An 18,159-nucleotide genomic window follows, 5' to 3' on the forward strand; every position below is an offset into this window, starting at 1 on the left:
TTCTTTTCCTCACACACTCAGAACACAATATAAGGATAGGATAAACTTGTAACTATGTGACAATCAGAATGCAGTCACAATGTTTGAATCCAGCGTAACAATGTGAAAATGTGAATGAAGTCACACACACAGAATCCAATGCAACAGGGTTTTTTAAATTATTATTTTCTCTGCTTGGGGAGTCACATTGTAAGCAGAATTGTTCAATTCCATCTTTGGTCAAACAACAATGCAGAAAACAACAGTTAAACAATGTGAATGCACATACACCTGAAACTCCTGCTCACTCACTTGAAAGGTATGCTCACTTGCACTTCTTAAAACACTTGGAACGATACCCACACTGTAATAACTGTGGAAACTGAGAGCAATATATACATGTCCACTAGGGGGAAATGAGTAGAAGAGTTACCTGTTGGGAATGTTACAGGAGAAGAAGAGAAAAACTAGCGCTGGGTACTATTAGAAATGATGTGATAAAGACTGCACTGTGTTCGTCAGTAACAAAATAAACTTCCCCCATGTTCAGCAAAAAAAAAGTCTCCCGTGAGTTACCACACACACACACAAAATATTATTCTCTCACATGCACGCAATAGAATATATTCTCTCTCTCTCTCTCTCTCTCTCTCTCTCTCTCTCTCTCACACACACACACACACACAATATTCTCTCTCTCTCTCTCTCTCTCTCTCTCTCACACACACACACACACAATATTCTCTTATATCTTGCAGATCTATCCTCTTCTCCACGACCGTTAGTGGTGGCAGCGCTGAAGTCGGATATTTGAGGCTGATGCTCGCGGCCTTTAGCAAAAGCAACGTGCTTGGCGCTCTTCTCCCCACTGTGCCCAACTTAAAAGTCTTACAGCATGCTACACAGTATGCCTCGTTGGCATCTTTGGGTACAGCTTTCAGCCAGAGTGCGAATTACCCCACCATAATTGGGGGGTACCATCATGGTCCACTATCATATCAATCCCCCCCCCCCAGTCCTGTCCCGTCTCGTCTATGGAAGTCGGTGTCAGTAACTCAACACAATAACTCTGAACAATAATTTTTAATGTCATTAAGAAGCATGACAAACCATACAGTACTACCACAGAAGAAAAACAGCAGTACAACCTGATAACCTTCTTTGTCAGAACAAACTGGGTATCAACACTACAAATGAGTCACATACAGTATATACACACATGCAGAACAGTCCTGCTGAATGTCTTGCTCTCTTTCGTCCTGCTGTGCCTCTCCTGTCTGCTGGGAACCCATTTTCTTTATTCACATGAACAGTGTATAAAACCTAACTGCACCTACACTTGTACTGTAATTGTCTGTAGATCTTAGTGCTAATATTTACTACTTTTTTAGCACCAAAAAAATGCCTGATGTCTGGCCCTTTTCTTTTCCTCATGTTTGGCCTACTGTCTCTGTGAATAAACTCAAACAGGGTACTCAGATGAAACTATGACTATCTTAAAAATAATACAAAAGGAATGTAAGTAAAAACAATAGAAAACATCCATGTACTAGGCTATTTTGCCTAGGCTAGCCTACTACCTGGCTCTTTTTATGTTGCCCCCAGTCTCCAGAGGTTCTGATTGTAATTTTACATAGGCTTAGCTAGGCCTACATCAGAACTTCTTGTGCCTAATCACACAGACGTGTTGGGCCTATGTGCCAAATGAATTTCAGAAGGGCATAATTTATTCATGATAAAATGAGAATGGAAACATATGGAGTTCATCTCCTTTGAAATGAGAATCGTTTCTATACCATACTGTAATAAGCTTGATTTAAACAGAGACTTGGCTTATCTTGCTAACTAACGTTGGTAACTAACGTTAATGTCCGTCCACTGTAGCCTTCTGGCCTCAGTGGGTAAGTAATTCAATGTATAAAGATGTGACATGAGCTGAAAGAACAAATCACTTTAATAAATGAAAGTTGTAAAATAACACATTTTCAACAGGCTAAAAGTTGGTTAGCAACTAACATTACCAATGCACGTCTTCTGCTGCAAACCACAGACTGTATAAATTGCTGCAAACCCATGGACTGTATCTGATGAATCAGCTGAATACGGTGTGGACTAGAAGCTATTGCTTCTAGCGCAGGGCTTTTCAAAGTGTGGGGCGCGTCTCCCCTAGGGGGCGCCAGAGTTCTTCGGGGGGCGCAACGTGAGGAAAAATAAACCAGAATAAGTTACTATTGCGGACATTTAGCGAACTTCAGCTAGCCTTTGCCAGAGACAAAATGGATCGATTTTTAGTACCTAAAGCTACAGTGAGTGAGGAGACAGAGTCTGGGCCAAGCAAAAAAAGAAGGAAGTATGACCATGATTATTTAAAGTTTGGATTTTCATGGACTGGATCTGAAGATGCTCCACTGCCACAGTGTGTTGTCTGCCAAGAGGTGCTAGCTAACGATGCTATGAGATGTTTAAAATGTGTAAAACAAGATGTTTTAAAAAAAAGCACAGATGTTTAAAATATGTAAAAAAAAAAAGAGGTTTTCAAAAAGCACAGATGTTTAAAATGTGTAAAAAAAAAAGATGTTTTAATAAAGCTCATGTTTTAAATGTGTAAAAAAAAAAAGATGCTTTCAAAAAGCACAGATGTTTAAAATGTGTAAAAGAAAAAAATAAAAATGTGTACAACACCCATTTTTTTAAATACGAATGGAACATTAAGTATAGCAACAACAAAACTTGTGGGGGGGGGGGCGCTGTTGTTTATTTGCTCTCTGCGGGGGGCTGACTCTCCCACACTTTGAAAACCCCTGCTCTAGCGCTGCGGTGACTAAGGCTACATCCACATGATAACAGCAACGAGATGTTATTTAAAAATATATCGCGTCCAAATGGGCAACGATCAGTAAAATATCAGGTCCATATGGCAACGCAACGCTTGCTGAAAACGATGCCACACCTCTAGGGGCGCTGTAAGACAGTCCCTTCGGAGACACCAGAACAATAGAAGAAGAAAGGACGCATGCGCATAAACTATTATGCGCGAGACTTCATATTAGCCACAAAGTCAGGAAAATCTGTTCGTAAAATTACATTATAATGACCAAATACAATGAAAAGTATTTTTCCAGTCTCACCTGTGAAAGGTAATCCCATGTGATCTCATTTGGACGGCAAACCTATTGGTACAGTTAAACGCAGCTAATCTTTATTCTCCGCTTTGACCTATCCAATATGGCGGCGAGGATGACACATGATTCTACGCGGAAGGCGGCGTCTTTAATGGTCCGGAATAAATTGAATGCTACACGTTGATGGATTAATTTGTTGTTTCTCACCTGTGAAAGGTAATCCCATGTTAAACGCAGCACATGAATCTTTATTCTCCGCTTTGACCTATCCAATATGGCAGCGAGGATGACGTATGATTCTACGCGGAAGGCGGCGTCTTTAATGGTCCGGAATAAATTGAATGCTACACGTTGATGGATTAATTTGCTCTTCTACGCCCTTTTTGAGGAATGTATTGTAGGACTTAAACCAACATCTGAAGAGGTGAGATCGCTCCTTTTTTTCCCCTATTTTTGCTGGCGGGATTGACTCTGCCCTAAGGGCAGAGTCTCTCTCTCTCTCTCTCTCTCTCTCTCACTTTGCACCATTACACAATAAATATTCACAGTGAAAATATTTTGTAAGCGCGTTTCATGAACCAAGTTATAGGATTTGTTGACAACTCGCATCGGGTTCGTTACACTTCTACCCGGCGTGAAGCACTCAGTCATGTGGTTGTGACGTCATCGTAAACAAATCCGTTCTACTCATCCAGACGACTTCACAACGGCAACGTTGCCAGATCTTTCACTCTGGAACCCGTTCTCAAAAAGATTGCGTTTTGGGCACCCAAAACACCGGTGCCGTGTGGACGCCAGGCCTAAACGATAAGCAATTGTATCGGAGTCACCTGAATCCGTTGCCGTGTGGACAGGGCCTATAAATGGTACGGTCCACAATAGGGTGTCTGTCTGAAATCAATTTACATTAAAATGTTCCTACAATAAGAATGCCGAATGGGAGTTGGTTTGAATTATATATTCCTTTTCACAATATCAGAAAAAATATCGGACCCCCCCAAAACTTATATTTTTATCTCTTTGGGGGGTACTGGGTCTTCATTGGGGGGTATAGTACCCCCCAGTACCCCCCGTAATTCGAACTATGCTTTCAGCCACCACAAGTATTTTGCATCTTGCAGCCAGTTATCATTAAATTTACATTTACCCATTGTGGCTCGGACTACCCTCCATCAACAGATCAGGCACTGAGTGGTTGTCAAGCACGCGTGTGTCTAGCAACCGGTGGATTCGGAGCCTGCGCGGTATAATTGTGAGCATCAAAAACGATTAAACTTCTTCCCCATCCAAAGTGTACCACATTTTAACGATATGACTGAGTAAAATCTCCATAAATTTAAGACTGAAAATTTAAGACCACGGGGTTTGAAATTTAAGACAATTTAAGACTTTTTAATGGCCTTATTTTAGGAAAATTAAATTTAAGACTTTTTAAGGACCCACGGCCACCCTGATATATTATTTACCAGCTTAAGGTCGGTCCGTATAGTGAAATATCGTGACCTCGGCCTTGAATACTGACCTCGGCCCAGAGGGCCTCGCTGAGTACTTTCAAGACCTCGGTCACGGTATTTCACGATACGGACCTCCCAGCTGGTAAATAACATATATATCCCAAATTTTGACTATCCCACAGAGCACAATTAAATCCATGTTAGCAAAATGGAAAAAAATATGGCATGAGAGAAGAATATGGCACCTGACAAGAGAAGGCCGCCCACCAAAACTCACAGACCAGGCAAGGAGGGCATTAATCAGAGAAGCAACAAAGATGCTAAAGACAACACTGAAGGAGCTGCAAAGATCCACAGCGGTGATGGGAGTATCTGTCCATAGGACCACTTTAAACCGTACACTCCACAGAGTGGGGCATTATGGAAGAGTGGCCAGAAAAAAAGCCATTGTATATAGACAAAAATAAGAAAACACTTTTGGAGTTTGCCCAACAGCATGTGGCAGACTCCCTAAACACATGGAAGAAGATTCTCTTGTCAGATGGCACTAAAATTGAATTTTTTGGCTATCATGGGAAACACCATGTGTGGCGCAAACCCAACACTTCCCATCACCCTGAGAATCATAGTGTGGGGATGTTTTTCATCTGCAGTGACAGAAAAGCTGGTCAGGATTGAAGGAAAAATGGATGGCACTAAATACAGGGCAATCCTGGAGAAAAACCTGTTTGAGTCAGCCAGAGGTTTGAGACTAGGACAAGCTTCAAATTCCAACAGGACAATGACCCTAAACATGCTGCTAAAGCTACACTGGAGTGGTTTCAAGGGAAACATTTAAATGTTTTGGAATGGTCTAATCAAAGCCCAGACCTCAATCCAATTGAGAATCTGTGGCATAACTTGAAGACTGCTGTACACCAACTCAACCCATCTAACTTGAAGGAGCTGGAGCAGTTTTGCCCTGACGAATGGGAAAAAATCCCAGTGGCTAGATATGCTAAGCTACTAGAGACATACCCCAAGAAACTTGCTGCTATAATTGCAGCAAAATATGGCTCTACAAAGTATTGACTTTGGGGTTGAATACCTATACACAGTCCAGATTTCTTTTTTTCATTGTAAAATTGTTTGTGTCACAAATTTTATACAAGCAAACAAATAAAATAATTTGCACCTTTAAAGTGGGAGGCATATTGTGTAAATCAAATGGTGCCAACACCCCATAAATACATTTTAATTCCAGCTTGGAACACAACAAAACAGTAAAAACACCAAGGGGGATGAATACTTTTGCAAGACACTCTTTTTACAGCATCCTTAGTAAATGCTTGGTCATGGTCACAGTTGATTTAAATTAGGCTACTTGTTTGTTCTGCATTTTGGGAAAGAGAACCAAGTGGCCAATTACTATGTTTGGAAATCGCAGGCAGGTACAAACAAAAATAACTAGACAGGGACACTCTAACGAGTGCAAACCCCGCCTTTTCCCTATTAAAATACATTGGGCGAAAATTTCGAAGTTCTGCCATGACCTTGACCTTTGACCTCCAAAATTTAATGGTTTCCTTCCTGGGTGATTGGCAACACGTACAAAATTTGGTCCAAATCGATCCATTGGTTCTTGAGATATCTTGCAGACACACAGACAGACAGATACACACGCACACACTGACGCAGGTGAAAATAATAACCCCTCCGACTACTGTCGGTGGGGTTAATAAGAATTTGGGGAGAGAGGGAAAAAAAACCCACCAATTCACCACACCACTCATTTCCGTATTTGAGCATGCTGACACTTCTGCCATTTCTAGAGCTACACATTTTTCCAGTAAACCAGAATACACTCATGCCAGTCCACTGCCGGGCATCATGCACTCACGCATGAACAAACTCATTCACACCTAGTGGCAATTCAAGCATAGCCTATTTGCCCATATCTGAAGGAAACCAGTGGACCCAGAGAAAATGTACACAGACACGGGGAGAACATGCAAATCTCAACAGAGACAATAACCTGAGCTCAGGATCAAATCCACAATCCTAGAGCTGTGAGGCTATGAAAATGCACCACCAGTATTCCCCTAAACCTGTATACACATATTTGGACACCTGAACATCACACCCATAAATGCTTGTTGAGCATGTCATTCCAGAGTCAGTCCTCTTTGAGAGGAGTGAACGTGTAAAGAATCGCATCAAAGGAGCTTGAAACAAGTGTTATTCTGAAGCGAATGTTGGGGCAGCTATTTAAAATGTATGCACTTAAAGAAAAAACATTTAGTTATCCTCACTCCTAGGTATGATATTAAACTCTCTATAAATATAAAAACCACGCAAGTTAATTTAGTCATGATTTGGTGATTAAATTATCTGAAACAGAGGCTCCATCTCAAAATAACCCATTATTGTACTTTCAGTGCACTAGATACTGTGTCAGGTAGAATAATCAGTGAGAGTGTTACTGAGCTCCTGATCTCATACAGAGGCAGTCTTTATTGTCTGAAATCTCGATTTTCACGTCTTCATACAGCTAAAGATCAAACAAGAATAACACTTATTCAGAAAAGACTTCAGATTTCCTTTTTCATTACGCTACGGTCACACTACAGCTCGCAATGCTTTGCAATGGGTTATCGATTAAAAGAGGCGTTTTGGTGGCGATGCTTGACAAGGTACATGTCAGCTAAAAGTTGTGGTCACACAGCAGGCGAACACTTGACCCTCACAGCTTCACGCACTTGAGTCTGGTGCAGCTTGTGTGGCTATGCACTCTCACGGAGTGCGTTGTGCGCGATCATGGGACCCAGTCATTATGGGAAACACCTGATACTGATTTGAGTTCAAATCAGCATGCGCATATAAGGATGGTGTATTCACAGAGACTTTGCGAAGTATCATCATCATCATCATCATCATCACATTTGTTTCTAGCCATGATTATGACTCTGGTTAAATACTCTGCTTTGTGTTTTGCTTTTGATTTCATTTGTGTTTTGTTACTCTGGCCTTGCCTCACATTTTCTTTTTGTAAATATCACACCGGCTAATAAACATTCTTCCTACACTTAGATCTGCTAACGTTGCATACTTGACAAAATACTAAACAAAGCCTCTGGAAAAATGGTGTCATATGTGCGTGCAGATCGCGGTCAAATCAGCATCAGGCGTCTTCCATAATAACTGGGTCCCAAGAGCGTGCACAACACGCTCTGAACAATACCCAAATGTAAATGCACTTTTTAAATCTCAGGGAAGATTAGGCTATGCCAAGCCGCTCTGCTGATGAATCTCCTGCTAGCATCGTGGATGTGGATTCAAGACAAATACATCTCAAGAGGCTCGAAGAAGGTTCCCCGAGCTTCAGGAAGTATTCCCAAACCCACCTGCGAGTATTCGCTACTTAGTTTGTCAGCGAAAACCTCGCCACCAAATTTTAATGCAGGCACTGGCATTTTTCACGATGCTGTTGGTCACTCACAAGACAGGGACACCAAAAAACAACTCGCGAAACTCTGGTATTTGCCTTGCATCACACGATTGGTGGCGATGCTACCAATTTCTCATCGCCAAGTATTTGTAAACCCATCGCAATCTGTAGTGTGAGAAGGGCCTTCAGTATTATTAGGTTTTGGGTGATTAGCAGGACAGCTTGTAGGCTGGCAGAGAAACAAGGCAGCAAAATACAAAGACTGGTCAAGTGTTTGTAGGTACAGTACACTGTCTCTTTAAGAAACTACATTTCCCATCAGCCCACTTCCGCGTTGACCTGCGTCACGCCGGGGCGGGATCACCAACATCACGTCCTCTATGAAGGCATAAATAATGGAACGACACTTCCGCGCTCTCTCTCTCTCATCCGGATTCCAAGCCATCTGGACGCACAAAGAGATACCCTCCACCAGAAAACCAAAAAGACGTCTTTTTCTTCTCTTTCTTGCAAGATCCACCATTCAGCGCGATTTCTTTGTTTACCACTGGCCACGGTAAAAATCCAGAATAGCGCGATTTTAAACTCAGTGAGTTACAACCGGTTTCATTCATTAAGTACGTACGACTGCAGCTCAAAGCAGTTAATTTATAATTAGGAGCGACCAGAATTCCTCCTGATTGAAGCGCTGTGCTGTGCACATTATTTTGATCAGAGACTTTCTTTTCATCACGAGCGACCGCACGCCGGACCCAGAAATTCTCTGCGCTTTCTACAGAAGGCTCACGTGCTCCAACGGCGAAACTCCAAAAGTCTCGGAACATCTCTTCATAATCTTGCTAGAGGCAGGATATTAAGTAAGACTTGGCATTTTTGGGCATAATTAAAGCTAGTCTTAGGAATTTGCTTTTATTGAAATAATGTGAATTTAAACCCAGGTTTATTTGTTACACTGTAGACACGTAGCGTGTCAAATTGAATTGATCTGTTTTGTTTTAATCTCTCAATTGTTTAATAGATAGGCTGTGCATGCTCCTCTTTATTCCTACTAACATATTCTCTTATTATACATCTTGACCGCATCAAGATTTCAGTGGATTCAGTATTGTTATAAGCAAGTGAAATTAGCCTACGGCTAATCCTTTTGTTTCATTAGCATCCAGGGCTAATTGTATTGTCTCAAGGGAACACTAGGCCTTAACACGTGGCGGTCCTCCCCCCACACTCAACCACACCTTGGTTAGGCCATAGGGCCTTTTCACAGGCCACACACAAGCACACATTAGCAACACAAAGCTAATCTAGGCCTTACTACGTGGTCAACCACACCTCAGCTAGCAATCCACAGGCTAGCTCTTTGTTCAGGCCACGTGGCCACTCACAAACACACCTTAGCCAGCTTCCCTTTGTCTTAGCTTAGCCACATGAGATTAATCTAGGCTTACCCGCACACGTGGTCACCAGGCCTCACCAGGCCTGACCAACACATATGTGTCAGAAAACAGAATCCAGGGACACATGTCTGCCCGGGGGCATTTTGAGTTATTGACAGATTCAGAAAGTACAGTTTCTAAGCTTTCCAATGATGCCTTCCATGTGGAGATCTGACAATATTTGAAGAATGTGTGGCCTTTTGAAAGTGTATACTTCTTTAAACAGAAAAGGGAGAAAATCGCCCTCAAATTTTTCCATCTCAGCTACTCTGGGTGTAGGGCAGGGACATAATAGTGCTCATTTGCATGATATTAAGGAAAGCTCTACCCCCTACAAGCTAGCACAATACTACTTTCATGTAAACAAAGATCACTACGTCAATTTTCCTTCCATGCAAAGTATGCCCAACACAATTATGAAGTACAAAAATAAGTCCTAAAGTATACTTTAACGTTTTGTGATTGAAAAATTACTCACACCGTAAGAAAGAAAGATAGCACGATGATGACACAACTAACACAACACTAGTTTCATGTAAAGCCTCGGTCACAACCGGCCATACCGGTCTACATGCAAAAAACGCAAGAAACACACGGAGAGCGCGCATGAAACGCACGAGAGCGCGCATGTGATGTGCTGATTTTCGAGCCGCAGACCGGCCGCAGAGGTTCTTTGTCATGTCAAACAAACTCTACGGGCGCTTACGTTTTTGTCAGGTTGCAAGACAAACTTACGGCCAACGTGCGTCTTTCTCCGTGAACAAAAAAAAAAAAAAAACGCAGCGATTTGGGAAACGCCAAAAATCGCACGGCCAAAAAATCGTACGTCCGGTTGTGACCTAGGCTTAACCAAACCACAACACTCTCCGTTACATGCAAAAATAACCACACAGCCTTAGATTAATAAACTTACCCCATCAGAAAGAGAAACGGCGCCTTGCACACACCAATGCCTCCGATGGAATGTAATCCTAGAACGGTCCGTGTATCATCCGATCATTCAAGTATTCCATTCAATCTGGAAAACAAGGTTGCGGGTTTTTTTTGCTAGAAATGGTTATCTCCGATGTAAATACCGTGTGTCTGTTTGCTTCGCGGTGTTTCAGCTCGTCTGCGATCTGTTTAGTAACTCATTCCATAGTGAAATTACATGCCTGTATGCAGCTAAGTAGCCATGCACTCAGCCCGTATCATACAGCTGATTTGCGAAAAAAAAGACTTAAATCATCATGTGAATAGCCCATATGGTAACCCCGATAGCAGAGGGTCGTTGAAACGACGTAGAGTTTTGGTCAGAATGGTCGGTTTCCGTCGTACGTCAGAAAATCAACGTTGAAACGGCGCCGTGAAACGTCGATTTCTCCGCCGTCTGAGAGGGTCGATTTATCACCATTGAATCAACGTGGGTAAAGGTTGATCTGTCGACCGTCAGAGAAGGTTGAATATACGACGTTGAACCATCGTCACTTTTGCCGGCCAGTTTTCAACATTGGTAGGATGAGCAACTGGCCCGTAGCCAGGGGGGATCGGAGGGTTCGTTAGATCCCCCCCCCCCCCCCCCCCCCGCGACACTGCGCCCCGGACACACACGCCTCAAGATTACTCAAGATTTATTCATTTGTTCATGTCCGATGAATATACATTGATTCACATTTAAATTTACAATATCAAATCCAGACTAATCAAAAAAGAAAAGTAGACTAAGTGAGGACGAGTTAGAAAAACGGGTTCATTTCTCCTATGTTTATGTTTACACGTTTTGTTCAGACTGCTTTACACCCCAATCCAGTGGGTGGCGGTAATGCCCCCATTAGACCCCTTTCACTGACGTCACCCGAAACCGGAAGTAAACAAACCCTGCGCCACATTGGAAGACCAACAAACTCGTGATTAGGGGGAAATAACGGCAGCGCGCGGTGTGTGAACCCACGAGGCACTTGGTTCATCATAAACCTACAATGGTAAACTTTTGTGCTGTGTTAGGGTTCTAACAAAGCTGATGGGAAAGGTGAAAAGAAGTCTTTCTACAGAATACCAGCTGTGATTGAGACACAAGCAAACCAAGGAGCTTTCTGCCAGGAGACAGAGAGAGGATTTAGCTGCTTTATGCAGAGCGGATCTGAATACTTCAAGTCTATTTTGTTACTGGTAAGTCACTAGGCTAGAGTGTTGTAGAACATTTTTTTAAATGTTTACTGAATAAAAACATCCTTAATTTTATCAAATATTTTCTACTCTATATTTCATTTCTTTCTTTTGTTTTAATTTTCCTCCCTCCATCCCTCTTTGGATTTTAAATATAGTTTTTCCCCATGTCCAAATAATGAGGTAGGGTGGCATTTAGAAACCCATAGCCTACCGCTGACTTTCTTTATCAATGCTGCATCAAATTAATTTTGGTTATGTTTTTCTGTTTCCATGTACAGGTCTGCGCCGCAGGAGGAATAGGCCACAATTATAAATAAATCATAAAATGTTTCTAAGAACTTGTTCAAGTGTGTTCTGTTCCTTATAAATGTTAAAAGTTATGCCTCATTAGATAGCTTGACAAACATTAGGAGAGGTGCATTGTTGCATGCATTTTTATATCCTCGTCTCGTCTCGTCTCGTCTTCTTCCGCTTATCCAGGACCGGGTCGCGGAGGCAGCAGTCTAAGCATGGAAGCCCAAACTTCCCTTTCCCCAGACACCTCGGCCAGCTCCTCGGGAAGAACACCGAGGCGTTCCCAGGCCAGCCGAGAGACATAGTCCCTCCAGCGTGTCCTGGGTCTTCCCCGGGGCCTCCTCCCGGGGGGACATGCCTGGAACACCTCCCCAGGGAGGCGTCCAGGAGGCATCCGAAAAAGATGCCCGAGCCACCTCAGCTGGTTCCTCTCGATGTGGAGGAGCAGCGGCTCTACTCTGAGCTCCTCCCGAGTGACTGTGCTTCTCACCCTATCTCTAAGGGAGCGCCCAGCCACCCTGCGAAGGAAACTCATTTCAGCCGCTTGTATCCGCGATCTTGTTCTTTCTGTCATTACCCAAAGCTCATGACCATAGGTGAGAGTCGGAACGTAGATCGACTGGTAAATTGAGAGCTTCGCCTTTTGGCTCAGCTCCTTCTTCACCACGACGGACCGGTAAAGCGACCGCATCACTGCGGAGGCTGCACCGATCCGCCTGTCGATCTCACGCTCCATCCTTCCCTCACTCGTGAACAAGATCCCAAGATACTTAAACTCCTCCACTTGAGGCAGGACTTCTCCACCAACCTGGAGAGGGCAAGCCACCCTTTTCCGGTCGAGAACCATGGCCTCGGACTTGGAGGTGCTGATTCTCATCCCAGCCGCTTCACACTCGACTGCAAACCGCCCCAGTGCATGCTGAAGGTCCTGGTTTGAAGAAGCCAACAGGACAACATCATCCGCAAAAAGCAGAGATGAAATCCTGTGGTTCCCAAACAGGATTCCTTCCGGCCCCTGGCTGCGCCTAGAAATTCTGTCCATAAAAATTATGAACAGAACCGGTGACAACGGGCAGCCCTGACGGAGTCCAACATGCACTGGGAACAGGTCTGACTTACTGCCGGCAATGCGAACCAGACTCCTGCTCTGTTCATACAGGGACCGGACAGCCCTTAGCAAAGAGCCCCGAACCCCATACTCCCGAAGCACCCCCCACAGAATACCACGGGGGACACGGTCGAATGCCTTCTCCAGATCCACAAAGCACATGTGGACTGGTTGGGCAAACTCCCATGAACCCTCGAGCACCCTATGAAGGGTATAGAGCTGGTCCAGTGTTCCGCGACCAGGACGAAAACCGCATTGTTCCTCCTGGATCTGAGGTTCGACTATTGGTCGAATTCTCCTCTCCAGTACCCTGGAGTAAACTTTCCCTGGGAGGCTGAGAAGTGTGATTCCCCTGTAATTGGAGCACACTCTCCGGTCCCCTTTCTTAAAAAGAGGGACCACCACCCCAGTCTGCCACTCCAGAGGCACTGTCCCCGACCGCCACGCGATGTTGCAGAGGCGTGTCAACCAAGACAGCCCCACAACATCCAGAGACTTGAGATACTCAGGGCGGATCTCATCCACCCCCGGTGCCTTGCCACCGAGGAGCTTGCAAACTACCTCAGTGACTTCGGCTTGGGTAATGGACGAGTCCACCTCTGAGTCATCAGCCTCAGTCTCCTCAGTGGAAGACATGACGGTGGGATTGAGGAGATCCTCAAAGTATTCCTTCCACCGCCCGACAATGTCCCCAGTCGAGGTCAACAGCTCCCCACCCGCACTGTAAACAGTGTAGGCAGAGTACTGCTTCCCCCTCCTGAGGCGCCGGACGGTCTGCCAGAATTTCTTCGAAGCCGACCGATAGTCCTTCTCCATGGCCTCCCCGAACTCCTCCCAGTTCCGAGTTTTTGCCTCCGCAACTGCCCGAGCTGCAGCGCGCCTGGCCTGCCGATACCCGTCGGCTGCCTCAGGAGTCCCGGAGGTCAACATGGCCCGATAGGACTCCTTCTTCAGCTTGACGGCATCCCTTACTTCCGGTGTCCACCACCGGGTTCGGGGATTGCCGCCACGACAGGCACCGGAGACCTTGCGGCCACAGCTCCGAACAGCTGCATCCACAATGGAGGTAGAGAACATGGTCCACTCAGACTCAATGTCCCCCGCCTCCCTCGGAAGCTGGGAAAAGCTCTCCCGGAGGTGGGAGTTAAAGACCTCCCCAACAGAGTGCTCGGCCAGACGTTCCCAGCAGACCCTCACCATACGTTTGGGCCTGCCAGGTCTGTCCAGCTTCCTCCTCCGCCAGCGGATCCAACTCACCACCAGGTGGTGATCAGTTGACAACTCAGCCCCTCTCTTCACCCGAGTGTCCAAGACATAGGGTCGGAGATCAGATGACACGACTACAAAGTCGATCATCGACCTCCGACCTAAGGTGTCCTGGTGCCACGTGCACTTATGGACACCCCTATGCTCGAACATGGTGTTCGTTATGGACAAACTGTGACTAGCACAGAAGTCCAATAACAAAACACCACTCGGGTTCAGATCGGGGAGGCCGTTCCTCCCAACCACGCCCCTCCAGGTGTCACTGTCATCGCCCACGTGAGCATTGAAGTCCCCCAGTAGCACAATGGAGTCCCCAGTCTGAGCACCCCTCAGTACCTCTCCCAGGGACTCCAAGAAGGCCGGATACTCTATACTGCTATTTGGCCCGTAGGCACAAACAACAGCAAGAGCCCTCTCCCCAATCCGAAGGCGCAGAGAGGCGACCCTCTCGTTCACTGGGGTAAACTCCAACACATGGCGGCTGAGCTGGGGAGCTATAAGGAAGCCCACACCAGCCCGCCGCCGCTCACCACGGGCGACTCCAGAGAAGTGGAAAGTCCAGCCCCTCTCGAGGAGCTGGGTTCCAGAGCCCAAGCTGTGCGTGGAGGTGAGCCCGACTATCTCTAGCCGGTACCTCTCAACCTCCCGCACAAGCTCAGGCTCCTTCCCCCCCAGCGAAGTGACATTCCATGTCCCAACAGCCAGCCGCTGTGTCCGGGGATCAGGTCGTCGAGGCCCCTGCCTTCGACTGCCACCCAATCCACACTGCACCAAACCCCTACTGCTACCTCTGTGGGTGGTGAACCCACAGGAGGTCGGGCCCACGTCACCTCTTCGGGCTGAGCCCGGCCGGGCCCCATGGGCAAAGGCCCGGCCACCAAGCGCTCGCATACGAGCCCCAACCCCGGGCCTGGCTCCAGGGTGGGGCCCCGGCTGCGTCCTACCGGGCGACGTCACGGTCCTGGATTTTTTCTCCATAGGGGTTTTTTGGTGAACTGCTCTTGGTCTGGCCTGTCACCTAGGACCTGTCTGCCTTGGGAAACCCTAACAGGGGCATAATGCCCCCGACAACATAGCTCCTAGGATCATTCAAGCACACAAACCCCTCCACCACAATAAGGTGGCAGTTCTAGGAGGGGATTTTTATATCCTGTTGTACATTAAACAGGACGTAGCCTACGCACATTGATATAAATTAAGTTTCACTTTCATGGTTGAAGTATGCATGTGTGTGTTCATCCTAGGCAAGAGCCCCGATGCTTTATTGTTAGCTAGTTTAATTTAGCCTGTTTTGCTTAATTTGTAGCCTTCCTGTTGTACATAAAACAGGAAGTAAAGTTGGATGAATCATCGCCGAAAATTCAACTATAAATCGACCGAAATACGTAGTTGAATAAAGGGTGAAAGGGGGTCTATTCTCTGTCGACCACCAGCCACTTTTCAACGTCGTTTCAACGGAAACTCGTATGAGCAAAGCGGTGTTGAATCAACGTCGGTGATCGACGGTGATTCGACGGTGTATAGGTCGAAGAACATGCCGATGATTCCACGTCGAATCAACGACCCTCTGCTATCTGGGAATTTACCCACACCCCCCAGCAGGCTACAGTCCTGACAAAAACGAGACAATTTGCAACAAAAAATGTATGCTTTTCCAACAAAATCTATTATCTGAAATACTGATTGCATTCTTCAAGATCTCAACTTGCACATGATGGAAAAAAACAAAAATCACAAATAAAAAAAAAAAATGCTTCTTTTGCGATTATCTTGGATTCATTTCGGCCGACATGTGTCCCTGGATTCGGTGAGGGGTCACATATCTTAGTAGCTACACAAAGCTAATTCTTTTGTCTTAGCAACCAAGGCTAATTCTTTTGTCTTAGGCCACACCCACACAAGGCCTCTCATACACACGCACACACCTCACTGTTTGTATATATTTCAATCTGCTATTATCCATTTTTATCTTTGTTATAATAAATTCATTTATTATTGAAACTGTGTTTTATTTGTGTTCCAATATTTCTGAAGTCACACAATCTCCCAAAGGATTCAAAAAGGTGCAGATAATTTATATAATATGAGACTGATTCAATTTAAACGATTCAAATTAGACTGATTCAATTTAAATTATTAACCTTCAAATTTAATGAGACTGATTTAATGAGATTAATCACTTAATAATTACTAAATGCACCTACAGTTAAAATTGGTGCCCCATGTGAGGCGATTGGTTTGTTGACTTCTTGAATATTGTTGCAACAACAAATAAATCATCAGTTTGATTAAACAACTGCTAAGGTATATCCCCAGGTGTGTTAAAATGGTTAACAGTAGCGTGATATGGTTATCACAAATACTCATAACCTATTCATAACTTGGGATAAGAGAGAGCATTTCCAAACAAAACAGCTTAATTAATTAATTACGTAGTTAATATTAATTAATAACAATTAATTAACAAATTAACTCATTGATTAATTAATTATCCAGCCTAAGCAAAATGGCATCCCCTCGTGTCTCAAAAATTGAAGACAATGCTCAAGACGTGTCTCTCCTTGAGGTCATCACTGACCTCATTCACTACTCTGCCTCCGAAAAGGCAAACATTAAGAACACGAGTAAGAGTGAATGCCAAAATAACAGACAACTCGAACAAACATATGAGAGATCCAAAAGGAACTATTAGTGTCCAAGCGGCACTGGGTAAGCTATTCCTGTCATACTTCCGAGACACTGATTCAGAAATCAGACGCCTCCGCGGAGAGGTTGAAAGGCTGACCACCAGCAATGCCGAGCTGGCAGCCGATAATAATGATTTACATAGGGAGTGTGAGCTCTTGAAGAACTCCCTTGAGGATGGCACCGAAAGGCTAGAGAAAGCCGAAACGGTTGCCAAGAGGGCTGCCGAGGAGCAGACCCCCCCCAAGAAGAGCGCGAGGGGGGTGAAAGACCCCCAACAATGCGCCGAAGCTCAGAGTGGGAAGAGACGTCCAAACCGGACACCGTAGATTACCTGGTCAAGGACCAGACAACCCGCCAAACTCCATCAACTCGCTACACGATTTCGTCGTTTAGCCAGGGTGGAGCCGTACTGTGCTCATCCCGAGCCCAGGACCCTAGCACACCCAGGTCAGTGTGCTACAGTATCGCTGATCAATCTTCGGATGAATCAGGCTATGAATCTATTGCGAAACGGGAGCAACACCAAAGTAGCTTAGATAGTGAGTGCTCAGAAGAGCCAAGGTCGCACAAGGACGTGCACCAAACCCTTCGCTTACGGCAAATTGACCTACTTGCCAAAGATGTCGAGCGATTCGATCCCGACAATCAAAGAACTAACGTAAATGATTATTTACGAGAAATAGACCGATGCCTGATGGACCTGCCGAACGCCACAACGCGAGAAAAACAAACTAATCTGGAAGACCTCCAGTAGCAGCGTTCGTGCATTTTTAGAGACACTACCCCCAAATGTTCATGATAGTTATTTGAAACTTCGCAACTACATGAGGGAAGAATATGCGCCATACACAGACGAAACCTCCGCGACATTGTGTGCATTACAAATCAAACAAAAACGGTCTGAGGCACCTCGTGAATATTATAGATGGCTACGTACTGCCTATTTCCAGGGTAGTAGCGCACCAGGCTTGGAAGAAGATAGAGGCTTCAAATCTCTCTTCTTACATAACCTCCACCCAAGCGTGCGGACTCACGTCACACTAGCGTGTCGACAGGGTTTCCACTCAATGAGGGAAATTAGGCGACTAGCCCAAATGACCTGGGAGACCATTGTCAAAACCGCAAACGGAAACGATGATGAACCCAGAGTCCTTAGTCTCCAGAGTGAAGACGGGCCCCCGCTAGCCTTAAAAGGAGGCAAAGCTCCAAAAGGGGGACCCCCCTGGAGAAATCCCGGTCC

At 45.1% G+C, this 18,159-nt stretch overlaps 1 long non-coding RNA gene across 1 annotated transcript; it reads left to right on the top strand.

The window, feature by feature from the left end:
• The first annotated feature begins 11,017 nt into the window (after window positions 1-11,017).
• On the top strand, window positions 11,018-11,901 carry LOC132890982 (uncharacterized). Its single transcript, XR_009655255.1, has 2 exons — window positions 11,018-11,563; window positions 11,842-11,901. It is a non-coding gene; the product is annotated as an uncharacterized LOC132890982 (long non-coding RNA).
• Window positions 11,902-18,159: the final 6,258 nt, after the last annotated feature.

The sequence above is a fragment of the Neoarius graeffei genome, chromosome 8 (assembly GCF_027579695.1).
Source record: "Neoarius graeffei isolate fNeoGra1 chromosome 8, fNeoGra1.pri, whole genome shotgun sequence".
Classification (NCBI taxonomy): Eukaryota; Metazoa; Chordata; class Actinopteri; order Siluriformes; family Ariidae; genus Neoarius; species Neoarius graeffei.